This window comes from Marmota marmota, unplaced genomic scaffold, assembly GCF_001458135.2.
Source record: "Marmota marmota marmota unplaced genomic scaffold, marMar, whole genome shotgun sequence".
Taxonomy (NCBI): Eukaryota; Metazoa; Chordata; class Mammalia; order Rodentia; family Sciuridae; genus Marmota; species Marmota marmota.
Window position 1 is genome coordinate 7,385,554 of NW_025999998.1, and position 15,120 is coordinate 7,400,673.

Consider the following 15,120-nt stretch of genomic DNA (forward strand, 5'->3'; position numbering starts at 1 on the left):
TGCCAGGACTCTATCTCTTATCAACTTGTTCAAAGGACTATCTTTCAGCTTTGTTGATCATCTCTAGTGTACATATATTTGATTAACTTCTGATTTAATCATTATTTTTCTTTCTAATTTCTCTGGGTTTAATTTGCTATTTTTAATAGTTTCTTTAAAAGAATGATTATATCATTGATTTTTTTTAGTCTTTCTACGTTTCTAACAGATTCATAAATACTATGTTAGCAGCTACCCCAAGTTTTGCCCAAATTACAATGTTTTTATTATCATTGAGTTCGAATTTTTAATATCCATTGTGATTTCATCATTTACTCATTAGTTAATTAGCAGTGTGTTTCTTAATTTCTGAACTTATGGAAATATTATACTTTTTAATTAATATCTAGTATAATTTCACAGGATTATGAAACAGTCTATTGAGAATTTTATAGGATGCATGTTTGAAAAGAATGTGCACACATTGGTTTCTATTAGGTCAGTTTTGTTGATCATATTGTTTAAGTCTTGTATATTCCTTCCTTTTATGTTTTATTATTCTATTAGATAAAAAAATTCTCACTACAATTGTGGATTTGTCTTTTTTTCATTTTAGTTATGTCAACATTTGCTTCATATATTTTTAGACCACATTATTAGGCATGTGCAATTTTAGATTGCGATTTCTTTATAGTAAATAGGACAGTTTATCATTACGTAAAATGACATTTCTCTATAAAGTCTATATTGAGTATGTTAGTATAGTTATAGCTGATTTCTTCAGGTTAGTGTTTCAGTGATTTCTCTTTCTTTTCCTTTTTACTCTCAAACTTCCCATATTCTTATATTTCATATTAGTCTTAATAAGCAGAATATCATATTTTAACCCAATTTGTACATTTCTATTTCAGACTGTTTTTTTATCCTTTTTATAGTCAATGTAATTATTGATATATTTGAGTTAAAGCTATTCTGTTATTTGGTGTTATTGATCCCAACCGTTCTATTTGGGTTTTCTTTAACATTCCTAATTTTGTCTCTACTAGTCTCCAACTTATAATGATTTTTATTTTTAAAAGTAAATTAAATACAAATAACAACATATTCTCTTACCATATCAACCTTTAATTGAAAATATCATTCCATTGCTTTCTACTTCATCCGTGAGAAGTAAGTTCTTTATGTAACTGTTATTTTGGGGGAAGAAACTTTGCTTTCTTCTCATGTACTTTTAAGATTTTTTTCCTTGTTCATGGCTGTCTGCAGTTTTGTTAAAATGTCTGGGTAAAAATTTCTTATAATTTATTCTGCTTAGGATACATTGGATATCTTTCTTGGTTTTTAAAAATTCACAGCTATTATTTCTTCAAATTTTATCTCTGCCTTATTTTCTCCTGTCACACCTTCTGGACTACAACATCTCACTGATGTTCCTTATATCTTTTATCTACTCATATTGTCTTTCTTCCTTTTATCTCTGTATGCTGCATTCTGGACAGTTTCTTCTTCTTGTATTCCATTTTATAAGTTTTAAATTTAGATATATTTAATTTACCTTTAAACCTACCTTAATTTTGAGTTTTATGTTTTTCAAGTTTGGAATTTTTTTTAATATGTCACATTGAGTTTTAGGGTTTCCACTTCTGAAATTTATTTCATAAGTGTAGTAAGTATGGCTGTTTTGCAAACCATATCTAATAAATTCAATAACTTGTGTTTTGGAGTCTGCTTTCTGTGTTTCTTTTTCTTCTGTTGCTCATTCATTTCATCCTATTGCCTTGTAAGCCTGGTAATTTTTCAATGAATGCTGGATATTACAATTGAATAATTATTTGGAAGAAAATTTGAGGCCTGGTATGTTGCTGTCTTCCTTTTGAGAAAATATTCATTTGTTTCTACAAATAGCAATGTATTTTATTATTCCAGGCATTTTAAAATAGAATGTCAACATTGGAATTTGGTTGTACCATTAAGGAAAACAAAACTTAACACCAAATTCCTATAAGGGCTGGAATACTTGAAATTACTCCTCATATCAAAAATATAGTTTTTCAGGTTCTCAGCCTAAGGGGGGCTTTTTTTTATCAAATTCCTACTCCTGGAAAGTTTTAAGTTCTTTCAACTTTTATTTGTCTGGCCCCAAGGACATCACTGAAAGAGTTATTTAGCTTTACAACTGCTTTCCCACACTTGGTAAAATCCCTTAGAAAACAATCAATTTTCAGGTTTGGGCCCTTCCTTCCTTCCTTCCTTCCTTCCTTCCTTCCTTTTTTCTTTTTTGTTTCTTATCTTTTTCTAGATATTGACCCCACACATCCTCACTATCTTGCAAGTCTGATAATTAGAAGAAAATCCTTTTTGTACTTCATTCAACTTTGTGTTTACCAATAGAGTTGGTTCAAATTACCTCGTTAACCATATAGGAGGTTAGATAGACTATTTAGACTTTAGATAGACTATTTAGATAGACTATTTAGACTCTATAAGATATTATTTGGAGTGTATCATGAATCAAAATGCATTCTGCTGTCATAAATACCTAATTAAAATAAATTTTAAAATAAATTTTAAAAGATATTATTTGGAGATAAGCAGGTAATCATCAAAATAGCTAAATTTTGGGTTGGCAGGAACTTGCAAAAGAATTGGATTCCTCTTGTAGTTTTCTTTAGGGAGTAATATTGAGAGTGAGGAAGGGTAGGTAGTGCAGATGACTATTTTTTTAAACACACCCTTCTGTTCTAATTGACCTTTTAATCATGTTGTACAGATCCCAGATGTCTAGTCTTCTCTATTGCTTTTGGTAACAGAGAGCCACACAAATAAAGGCTACATTTCCAGTGCCTTAGAAACACATGGCCAACTAGGTAGTAGCCTCCTGTAGAGGGGTAATTTATAGGTACAGTCTATTAAAAACAACTGATATTATTGAGCAATTACATGTCAAATACTGTGCTATATACTTCAGTGATGAAGCATTTACTGTTCAAAACACTATGATTTAGGTACCATTATTATCTTCATTTACAAAGACCCAAGAAGGGTCAGTGATTTGCCGAAAATCAAACATCTAATATGTGACACACCTTGTCATCGTACTTGATGATACCAAAATCTTTATCATCAACAATCATGCAACACGGTAGCAACAAATGGTTTTGGAGGCTCTAAAAAGCTGGAAATATCATATATAGAGAAGACACTGTGCAGAAGGGTATCAGAGAAGAGAAGGGGCAAAGTGCCAGGGTATGATCCTGGAAATGTAACCCCTGATCTGGTGGTAGCAAGTGTACCCATGACAGAGGGTGAGGGTACTTCCGCCCAGTGTGTCCTGACCCCATTTTAGCAGAGATCCACCAAACATAGTCAGGGATGATGTCCAGAATCTCACAACCAGGGCAGCTATGATTTCCACTGGAAATGATGGTGCTTAAAGTCACAAAGCCAGCTGAGAGCAGCAGCAGCAGCAATAACAGCACAGTGGCAGAAAGTGAGTGATGTGATAGTTAAGACCTCAGGGAGAATGAGGAATAATGTAAAAGCTGGAGAAGGAAATGGGCTGCAGGCTGGATGGAAGGGACTTTAGAGAACACTGAGATGAGAGCATCTGAGGAGGACAGAAGCAGGTTGGCAGCATTCTCTGTCCTCAGAGAGAAAGAAATAATGATAGCAATGAAAACAGCAGCAGGCAGAGGGACTAGAGAGGCAACCCAGAGAGAGGAAAGAAGGGTTGGCAGGAACTTGGCATTTTATCTACCTGGGGAAAACTTTATGTCATTTTTTTTCCTTTTGTGAGTGTGTGTGGATTGTAAGAAAATAATCAGCCTCTCTGGAGATCCTTTGCCTTGAGTGTCTATCTTATGGACTGTCATTTTATTTAGTATGCAGTACATGGAACAAAGGCAGAAAAGAAGTCCTTCATAGGGTGATGTCTCATTATTAACATGACTTGGGAGAAGTGTTTAATTTTCCATTCTATGCAATTAAATAGTGCATCCTATTCAGGGATATGATTTACCCTCAAGCTATTTGGAGAGGGTTTGAAACAATGGGGTCGATAGCCAAACTGCAATCCTAACTAATGTGTAATTTGAAGTGTTTCCTTATCTCAGAATCAAAATGGATTGGACTAGAAGATGACTTCCTAGCTCCATCTGGTTTTATGATTTTATTTATTATTTTTGCTCTTCTGAGGGAGATTATGAAAAAACTACTTGCAACACTTGCCTTAGATTTTGGGTCAGATTTCTCACTACCTCTTTATAGGGACATAAGCATGTGTGTAAATGAGCCCACATGTGCACACACATGGAGACACACACATATCCACCCATAAAGCTGTAATGTATGATGTATCAAGTTACCAAAATGGTATTTTTTTAATCAGTGCTTTGCAATCTTTCACATATTGCAGTGGGCATAGCAAAGGATTGTACTTATATTGACTACAAGTTTTAAGGGGCACATTATTTCAGTGTACCTATAAAACTCATTTCCACTCTATCCTTGGTAACTTACCTCACCCATTATACAGGTTCACATTTCTGACTGCATTTGAATTACCTTACCTGGGGTATTTTCAAAAAAATAACGGTAACCAGATTTTGCCCTAAAGCAAGTGAATCCAAATTGTTTAGAGTTGGGTCTCTGACATCAGAACTTCAAGAAACTCTTGGAATAGTCTAAGTGTGATTGTTTAAGAATCATTGCATGAACATCATAAAAGAGGGAACTATGTCCAGTGACCCAAGTATAGTGCTTAATGTATAACAAACACTAGGTAAATACGTGCTAAACTAATTAATTGCTACATGCCCTAGATAGCATAGCCAGGAATAGTCCCAGACCAGTAAAAAACCTGATAAAATTGTACCAGTTCTTTCTTCCCCAAAGGACTATCTCTATAGTCATTCCTAAATTATTTTTCCCCTAAGCCCAGATTTGTGCATATCCTGTCTCCAATAACTATCACTGAATCTATCACAAGATTTTGACCACCAAGAATTATCTTCACGTCCAAGATTCCATTAAAATTCCCAGATACATGGAAGCATATTGGTAGGTATACATATCAGGTACTCTGGAGTCAGAGCTGGTTTTGAATACCAGGTCACTTGTTCATTAATTGTGTGCAAGCCCCTCCCTGAGGTTTTCTCATCTATCAATCAGATTATGATCACAGCTCTCTCTGAGAGCTATAGTGATGTTTATAAGTTAGTAAGAGTCTGGCACATGGTCTCTGTGTGTGTGTGTGTGTGTGTGTATGTTCTTGGGTGTTTCTTAAACTCCCTAATACACAACTTTCTCGTGCTTTTTTTCCTTCTCATTATTTTCTCAGAATTTTACACTTGTTTTTCCGTTTTTTCCCCAAAAGTGGCTCAATGTTTCCAAGTCCTGCACATAGAGGGCCAGAGGCACAAGATCAGTCACTGAGTCAGGGGTCTTCCATCTTCACCTCGGTGTGAGATTAGGTCTTGGCCCATGGTCAGAGAAGTAGTAAGGGGCAGAGCATAGTCAGTCCCCAGTCTTCCTTCCCCTCATCCCAATTGTCCTTGAGTCCTATATTAGGAAGCTCAAGTTTGATATGAACACTGCCCAAGGCAACAGTTACTACTACCCTGAAGTAATGAAGGTTGTGACTACAACATTACATTAATTTCTTTGCAGGACCAATGTGTCCAGGGGCACCTGCCTCCATCCCTGCCCTTTATCAATCATTTTCTAGTTAGTAAATTTAAGATTTCAGATACCATTTTTTAAAATATGCTGGTCACCACCATACATGTATAACCTGGCTTTTCCCATCTCAAACTTTTCTCCATCATTAACATAATATCAGTGTTAGACATGATAGTAGACTAAACTGAAGAAAATATTTTAAAGAAAAAATATACAGGTACATTTTCTCATATATCCAAATATCTCTGAGTTCTTTATGGGAATATTGCTTTGTGAAGAGAGCTCAAACTAGCTAGCATTTATTGAGATTCACACCTTCTGTTATATTTTTATTGTATAGAGAAAAATTCTGAATTTATTGCTCAGTGTTCCATTCTTTGGCATATGTGGAGGTGATGTTTTAGAGGAGTTATGTAACATCCATGGCTGGACAAGGCAGTTCTTATAGATATTGTTGGTTTGCCTACATGATAAACCCAGTAACTCTGCTCCTAGATCCATGCCAAAATTGCAATTTTCAGAACTTCTGTAAAAGGATTTAAACAGTTTTGTGCCTTGCCACCAAAATGTGTGTTCATTTTTCTACACCTCCACACCTGGCAGTATTTCAGCCCAACATTTGCTACAGTATTTTGAGTTCATCTTGTTTATTTTCTGCTTTATTTTCTCCCCTGATGTACATTTTATGTGCAAAAGCAAAGTTACCACTTCCCAAATATACTGCTACTGTTTAGCCCTGCTCCTAAACCATACTCCTCTTAATTAAAAACACTTAAAGGTAACATGGATTTCAGGATTTAGAATATTGACTTCCAGCATCAATATTTGTAGCTCATGTCCAGAACAGCACTTGTTAGATTTCAGATGCATAGTGCAAAATTGTAGCAGTATACTAAAAACGAGTATCTGATATGAAATATTCCTTCTTGGAGACTCACATTTCAAATTGTTGATAAGGTGACAGTATTGCAATAGGACAGGGCATGAATGTTGCCTGGTGCACTGTTAAAAGGATAGTGTGGCGCTTTGCACAAGAAGTCCAGATTTTGAAGGGACATGCTCTCTATTAGGAGCTCTCTCTTCCAATGAGTCCCCAGACCAGGTGTATCAGCATTACCTAGAAACTTGTTAGAAATTCAGTCTTGGGCCCCTTGCCAGATTTACTGAATTTAGACTCTGGGGATATGATATAGCAACCTGTTTTTACTGGGTTTCCTTCAACCATATCTAGTGGTTCTGAGGCATGTGTGAACATCAATGATTATTTCAAAATCAGATCAGCTGCTATTTTGGTTTGTGGCCTGGGAAAAGAAACCTGGGAATACTTCTTTCCTAGTCTACTCTCTCCCTTCCATTTTACTTTCCTCCATTCTGACAGCTTAGGCAAGAAGGCAGGTGTGCTGGTGACACTGACATACAACTGGGGAATGATTTGCCAGCCTCCACTTCTTATAGATGCCCCAATATTCGCAAGGGATTCTCCTAACTCCCCTTGGCTTTGGGATTTACTGTCTGGATTCTTTGAACTGATCCTTCCAGATAAAACTCAATAAAAGGGGCTGGCCCAAAAAACTGGGGACTCCCTGGACTTGGCATGTAAAATACTTCAGGGTCTTTTGTCCTCAGCTATGGGCCTTTAATATAATTCCAGAACCACAGGAGAGACTTCCACTTGCCATTCTATTGTGGTTTGTAACATGGATAATCACATACTGTACTATCCATTTCATAGAATCATCATGAGGGTCAAATGAGAAGATGATTATGAAGGAACTTTGAAAACTGTAGAGCACTACACAAACGCTACTTTTTGTTGTTACCTAATACTCTTGAGAACTGTTTCTGTTTCTCTTTCCTCATCCTTTGTAATTCTAGTCTCTATGGAGAAAATGAGACCTCTTCACTTCCCCATAAGTGTTTAATTGTCAGCCGCATCACTCTCCTCTCTGCTGTGCGAGTTGAGGGTAGCCAGGACTCTTTGGGATGTGAATAACAGAAACTCGTCACAAACTCCTGTAATCCAGCAATAGGATCCATGGGGAGATGATGAGAGGAGCCCATCGAGATGAAGGAGGGGCCATTGGAAGCTGGGCCTTGGGAACTGGAGCGGGGCCCACACTGCTGTGGCTTTCCCCTGCTGTGGTTCTCATCTCTGTTGGTCTTTGACTTTGCTTGAAGCCTGGCTTGTTGTAGCTATTCTAGCCAGCTTGTTATCACCTGGCCATGAGCAGCTCTGGGTTAGCAGCTTTGAGGAAAGACATAGTGTGTATGAATCCCAGGGTAGAACTCTGATTGGGCCAGGTCTGGGTCAGGTGACCACTCCTGGCAGCTATGGGAGTATATAGCATGTTACCAGAAGGAAGGTTGTGGGGAAGATTGTTAAGAAGACCAAAAAGCTAACCTAAGACTTCCACAGGAATTATCTGAGTTGGGTGAACTCTGTTACATGGCCTGAGAGGACACTTATATGTGTGACAGCTTTTGCCACTTCCAGTGGCTCATATAAGGACAGAAAAGGACTTACAAAACTGACACATAAAAATAATATAAAGATGTCATTTTAAGCACAAAACCCAAGCCATAAATAAGGGGATTTTTTATAGTCGAATCCAACAAGTATTATAGCTTATTGTTTGTCTATAAAAAACAGTCTTGATGAGAAATGAAATCCACAATTTCATATGGAGATTGTAAGGAACTAAGAGATGTGCTTGCCCGCAAGGATCTCCTCGTCCAGGATATTAGGCAGCCAAGTGTGATTGCAATACATTACACACATCCTCATGGCCATTGTCATCAAGGAAAAGACAAATGAGCCACTCCTATAGAGCTGCATAAGTTCTCCCCTGAAATGCAGACAGCTATACTCAAATAATGTCTATGCTATTTAAAATACTAATGTCTAACATTTACTTCTTACATCAGAAACACCTAACTGTAACATAAGACTTTCTGTAAACTATCTGTAAAATAAAACTACAGCTTCTTAAGACAACACACAAATGGACCAGTAGTGCAGTATAAATTTATGGCTAAGACATGCAGTGTTTGAAAAGTTGAGTACTCCCTAAGAGCCGTGGTGGCAACGACTTATGAATTTATATGTTGCTACAGATTAAAGTAATTATTTAGACCGGCTCAGGGAAGCCAAACATAATCCCCGCTCTTAAAACAAGCTATAGATTGCAATTTCATCTTGAAAGCCCTGGTTAGACTAGTACATCTTATCAATAATTTTGAAAACTATATTTCCACTGAGAAATTATAAAAGAAATAACACCATTCAATTTCTTTATGCTTTGCATTCTTTCAGTCGGCAAACATAAAAAAGTCAGCAGGTGCAGCTCCTATTCCCTCTGCAGACCTGATAGAAGTCCTTCTCTTGAAAGAACTTTCAATTACAGACTGTCTCTCTGGCAACCCATTCTAGGCTCCCTACAGACAATATCAGAATAATACATGAAAATGTAAGACTGTAAGACATTACAGTAGCTGTCATAGGTCATGAAGAAGAAGAAAGAAAGAAGAGCCAGAAATCTTTTATTTTACTTTTTTTTTAACTATTTCTTCTATTTTACATTTCTTTTCAATTAACAAAGAAGGTGCCATCACTCAAGAGTGAGACGTGACAGGATGTACTAATTCATTTGTCCCTTGGTATGCTTTGTACCGGTTCCCTCACCCTTTCACAATGTGGCACTTCACTGCCACTGAGTTCAGCATTGGATCAGATAAGAGAGATGGTGTGCCAACAGGAGAATGAAAAAGTACAGAGGGACTGGCGTGTAGCTGGTGGAGCACGTGCTTAGCATGCATGGAGCCCTGGGTTCAATCCCTAACATCACAAAAAAGAAAAGTATGGAAACAGAAAACCCCTTGGACTCTCCTTCCAATTATTTTTGTAGTTGTTATTCTGGTGCCAAGTGAATTTATGAAAAAAGAAATTACTTTTTTGTGGCATCTTTTCCACTAACTGCTAAGTCTGATAACTTCTTTCAATTTTTCATAAGAGTATATGATTGCCATTTTGCAGCCTGCAATGACAATAAAAATTCCCTTTTAATTCAATCCATTTGATATGCACATAATTCCTTTAGTGTGAAACCTACTTAATGTCTTGTTCAATTTGCCATTTCTAAAGGAGGAGTGAGAAACTGGGTGATCAAATACATTTCTTATAAGGACCTGGCACGTGGTATCATGTGACAGCAGATGGCATGTGAAAGCCGTTCCGGGAAATATGGCCCCCGTTAAATAGGCTGTGAATGTGCAAGGTTGTACGTGTCTCCTCAGAGTGCCATTCAGTCACCCTGGCATCTGCAGGAGAGTAAACAGCATCTCGCTCACTTTTATAACGAAAGCTAATGCGAACGACCTCAGGAAAGTCATGGAGCTGCATGTACACTGGGCCTGTTGCTGTGTGGTCAAATGCACGGACCAAAGCTAATAGCATTCACTCCACAGGGGCACTAGGCTTGGACAGGCCCTAGACATTTGGAATGTATCAGGCTGTTCAATAGGAAGCCACAAACAACTGAAATCTCAAGGGCTGCAAGTGGAGAAGCAGAAAGAACAGAGAGTTCCTGGTCAGGTATTAAAATTCCTCTTTGTCTAGCCCACCCTTGTTGGGGAGACAAAGGAGCACTACTCTGCACATCAAAGTTGGCCCCTGGTCTAAGGTCTTCAAACCCTTTGTACGCTCTGAGAATTTCATGCTCTTCTCTTGATTCACACCAAGGAGAAGCTAAATTTTGCTCTGCAATACACATCCAAGGCAGCATGCTAATGAGAATTATTATTAAGCAATGTAGAGTTGGCACAGTCTCTTGCAATCTGCTCAGCAGCAGAAGCAGGAAGGGCAGAGGCAGAGAGTCAGAAAAGCAGCTTTGCTGAATGCTCTTCTGGACCTGATTAGTTTTGGTCACTTTCAACACCAGGCAAAGCCAAGTATAATTGTAAGCTTCACAGGAATGGCACACTTTTTCCCGCTCTAATGTGCCTGGCCTCTTTTTACAGGGACTTCTAGACTTTGTTGTTACATTGGAAATATTCTACTAAGAAATTCAAAATCAAATTTCAGGAAATTCAATAACCCAAGGTACAAGAAAGACCAATATGCTGTGCATTTTGGAATTTCTTACATTTTAGGATCCCATCCTAGCAGGTCCATCTCACTGTCAGAATTGGAATTTGCTTCAAGAGCCCTCCCTGACATGACATTTGGAGTAGGTGATGAGCTCTTGGTCAGATGGAAGAGGTGGTACTACCAGTCAATGCCAAACAGAGGGACCCAGAATGAGACCTGTTCGAATAAGCAAGCCTCTGAGTAGTTAAAACAAATCCTTTTTGTGAAGATGCAGCATAAGGCAAATTATTTGGAAATAAATCACAAGACCAAAATAAAAAGTCATTTCCACAATTGCTTTGCCGGACAGGTTTTTGCTAGAACATACTGATCTGAGGTCATCCATTGCCTCTCCTTTGACCACTAGACCCATGGACCCACAGAGCTAGTGGCCACTCAGATGTCCCATCAGCACCTCAAAAGGAATAAGTTACACACCATGTTCACCATCTCTGCAGCTGCCACCAAGATGTGTTCCTTTTCTTCTTTCCTATTCTCTGACATTTAAGAGACTTAGAAGACAGTCCTGCTTCTCAATAGCCACCTCTGCCTCCTACTTTCAGTTCCACTCCATCCCCACTACCATTGCCTTTCCCAAGCATGTTCCCATTTCTAGTTTAGACTATAGTAATGGCCTCTTGTCTCACACAACTTACCATCCCCACACTGTCATTTAGGTGCTCTCTCAAGATCATAGTTCTGGGTTAGGGTTGTGGCTCAGTGGTAGACCACTTGCCTAGCATGTGTGAGGCACTGGGTTGAATTCTCAGCACCACATATAAATCAATAAATAAAATAAAGATCCATCAACATCTAAAAAAAATGATCACAGTTCTGGTCATCTCACTTCCCTACTTGTAAGCTGGCTAGTGGCACTCCATTATCCTGCCTCTAAGCACAACATCGCAGCTTCCATATTTGCCATCAACCCATCCAGTGCACATTGTACTCCAGCCATATAGACTCCTTTATTTCCACAAAGGAGTTGGGCTCACACACTCAGACTTTTTCTTGGATTTATATCTAAATGCCAGTTGCTTCTTCTGCCTTCCTTGGCTACTTGCTCCTCATCTGGTGAGATTGTTGCCCTCATCTTTCAAAGATGTACTCAACCATCAATTCCTCTATAAAGTTTTTTTCTAACCCTGCGGCCTCTGACCCCACCAAAAACTTATCATTTCCCACCTCTCTCTCCACACCTGCATTTCAATCTACTCTGATTTCTTTTAATGACTGCATAGTATTCCACTAAATGAATATATGTTAATTTACTTTACAAATATCTCAGGAGTGAATATTTAATATCTCAATGTTGTTCTGAGGACATCCTTTAAGAAGCCAATTTTTCTTTGTAAACGCAGCTAATCTTTCAGCGTCCAGGTTGATTTCACATTAAATACCATTAAATGCTTGTGAAAATCTGATCCAGACTGATAACATTGTTAATAATAATAATAACTTGATGTAGAATAATTTTATGTATGCATGGATCATTTCGTTAATGCAAAAATCCTCTGAGTTGATTATTATACTCATTTATACTCAAAGAAATAGAATTATAGAGGTTAAGTGATATATTTAAAGTCAACCAACTACTAACTTTTAGACCCAGAATTTCATTCTAGTTTTGCTTAAACACTGCTTGTTTAACATCTTTCTTTAAATTAACTCATAATTTCCCTTTAAAAAATCATTCCAGGGCTGGGGATATAGCTCAGTTGGTACAGGGCTTGCCTCTCATGCCCAAGACCCTGTGTTCAATCCCCAACACCACATACACACCAAAAAAAAGTAACAAAAGAGGGGCTGGGGATGTGGCTCAAGTGGTAGCGCGCTCGCCTGGCATGCGTGCGGCCCGGGTTCGATCCTCAGCACCACATACAAACAAAAATGTTGTGTCCGCCGAAAACTAAAAAATAAATATTAAAATTCTCTCTCTCTCTCTCTCTCTCAAAAAAAAATAATAATTGAAAAAAAAAAGTAACAAAAGGAAACTTCACATGATTACCACTAACAGAAATTCAGAGCTACTTTCTATAAATGCAAGATCAGAACAAAAATAAACATGAAACTATTCAAATTTAAAATTTGCAGAGGTGCTACTTAAAATTACCTTGTGTAATTTGTGATGCATGGCAATCTTTGGGACACATTGATTTATGGGATAAATCATTATCAAAACTAATTTTTTTCTTAGTATACTCTATCTGAAATGAAATATTAAACAATTATTAGTTTAGGATCTATCTTTATGAGCTATATTATAAAATACTTGATAAAGAAACTAGTACTTACCAATCCAGCATTCTAATGAATGAATATTACGGCAAATAGCATCCATTTCATTTTTGCTCTTGGATCACCATTCTAGCACTTTCCCAAGTAGACTAACAAGGTTCCTCAGGCCTCTTTTCTTGTACAGTGATTGAGAACTTCAGATTCTGTTGTGTGGGGAAGGATAAGGAATAACATGGAGATAGGAAGAAGTAAGAGAGGAAAGTCCAAAAATAAAGGCTTAAGATTAGCAATAATTATGGAAGGTGCACGAAGGAGGATGATATGCTGGACTTTGCAACCATCCTGTAAAGATCTGGTCCTGTGCTGGGCTCTCTTGGAGGCTAGCTTCAGGAAAGGACAACCCAGTCTGATATGTTCTGTGATAGTGTTTCTCATACAAAAATGCAAATCATCTTAATTCATGAACCAATTGAATAACATTCATTGATCACCTATAATATTATATATTGGGGACTGTGCTAGTGGGATTTACTGAGATAAATCTTTGCAGAAATATGGGATTATGGATAACTTGAAAATATGACATGCACAGGAACAGTTTTTCATAACTTCTAATCTCCTGATTTTCTTTGGTAACTCTATATTTTTAGCTGAGATCATAGAATTACATTTGCCAGTCTTTTGTATGTTTCTAAAGTCTGATTGACAGCATGCAAGAGTAGTGTTGTGGACAGTTTCTGAAAGTTCCAAAAGGAAGAGGACATGCTTTTTTCCCCTTTCCTTTTTCCTTCTTTCCTGTAGATACTTGATGGTAGAAGGTATTTTGAATTGTAAGGCAGCCTTGGGAATGTGCATGGCAGAGCAACAGAATAGAAGGGGCCTGGATCATCACACAGTGGAACTAGTCCCCATTCACATACTTCCAGACTATAAATCAAAGAAAATAGAACATTTAACATTTTGAAGCTGTTATTTAGGATTGGATAGGAAGGGCTTACTGTCACTTGCTGTTGAACCAAAGCTTAATTAATTAAAATGGTATTAAATTTGGAGGCAAGATGCTGGGAGTATAAATTTTGTTGCAGACCAGTTTTTGTGTGGTAGCTAATCACAAATGTTAAGAGTGGGTTAAGCCTTCTCTTTGTCTTTTTCCTGTTTGTAACTTCCTTACTTATGGAGGCCAAGGAATTCAATCCATTGTCTCTTAACCCAAGTGGGTCGTCCTGTAGTTGAATTAATGTTAGAAGCAGCTCAGCTTAATAATGCTTATGGCTGAAATGGGCTGCAATATTCTCCCTACTCTATTTTTAATGGTCAGAATGGGCAAAATGGGGCATGCTGAAAAGAAAGATTCCACTAGACCAAACATGTTCTGTTAAGACATAACTATACCTTTTTCGCAACGGAGTTTGCCGTCAGAACACAGATGTCGTGAAAAGCACACTGTTCATGATATGAGGCAGACAGTTGCTGTGGGTGTCATCAAAGCCGTGGACAAGAAGGCTTCTGGAGCTGGCAAGGTCACCAAGTCTGCCCAGAAAGCTCAGAAGGCTAAATTACCCCTAATACCTGCCCTCCCCCCAGTCTTAATTAGTGGTGGAGGAAGAGTCTCAGAACTGTTTGTCTCAATTGGCCATTTAAGTTTAATAGTAAAAGACTGGTTAATGATAACAATTCATCGTAAAACCTGCAGAAGGAAAGGAAAATATTTTGTGGACCATTTTGTTTTTTGGGGCGTGGCAGTTTTAAGTTATTAGTTTTTAAAATCAGTACTTTTTAATGGAAACAACTTGACCAAAAATCTGTCACAGAATTTTGAGACCTATTAAAACAAAAAGTTTAATAAGAAAAAAAAGACATAACTATAAAAAAATAATTTTTTTTAATTTGTGGGTTCCGATGCAAAATGAAATTGTGGGGTTGCTTATTCAAAACACAGGTAAAGAATACCATTAATTTTCTTAAAACATATCTGAGAGCCTTATAGAAATGGATATTAATCTCTTGTTGGATGTATGGTTTGCAAATGATTTCTTCCCCCTTTTGGGTTGTTCCTTCAACATAGACTTCTTTCTGCATTCAAAGCATATTCTTGTTCA

General features: G+C 37.5%; 1 long non-coding RNA gene across 1 annotated transcript; it reads left to right on the plus strand.

The window, feature by feature from the left end:
* The first annotated feature begins 287 nt into the window (after window positions 1-287).
* Window positions 288-14,876, plus strand: LOC125617924. The gene is made up of 5 exons (XR_007349065.1): window positions 288-298; window positions 2,851-2,859; window positions 9,148-9,152; window positions 11,481-11,486; window positions 14,481-14,876. It is a non-coding gene; the product is annotated as an uncharacterized LOC125617924 (long non-coding RNA).
* Window positions 14,877-15,120: the final 244 nt, after the last annotated feature.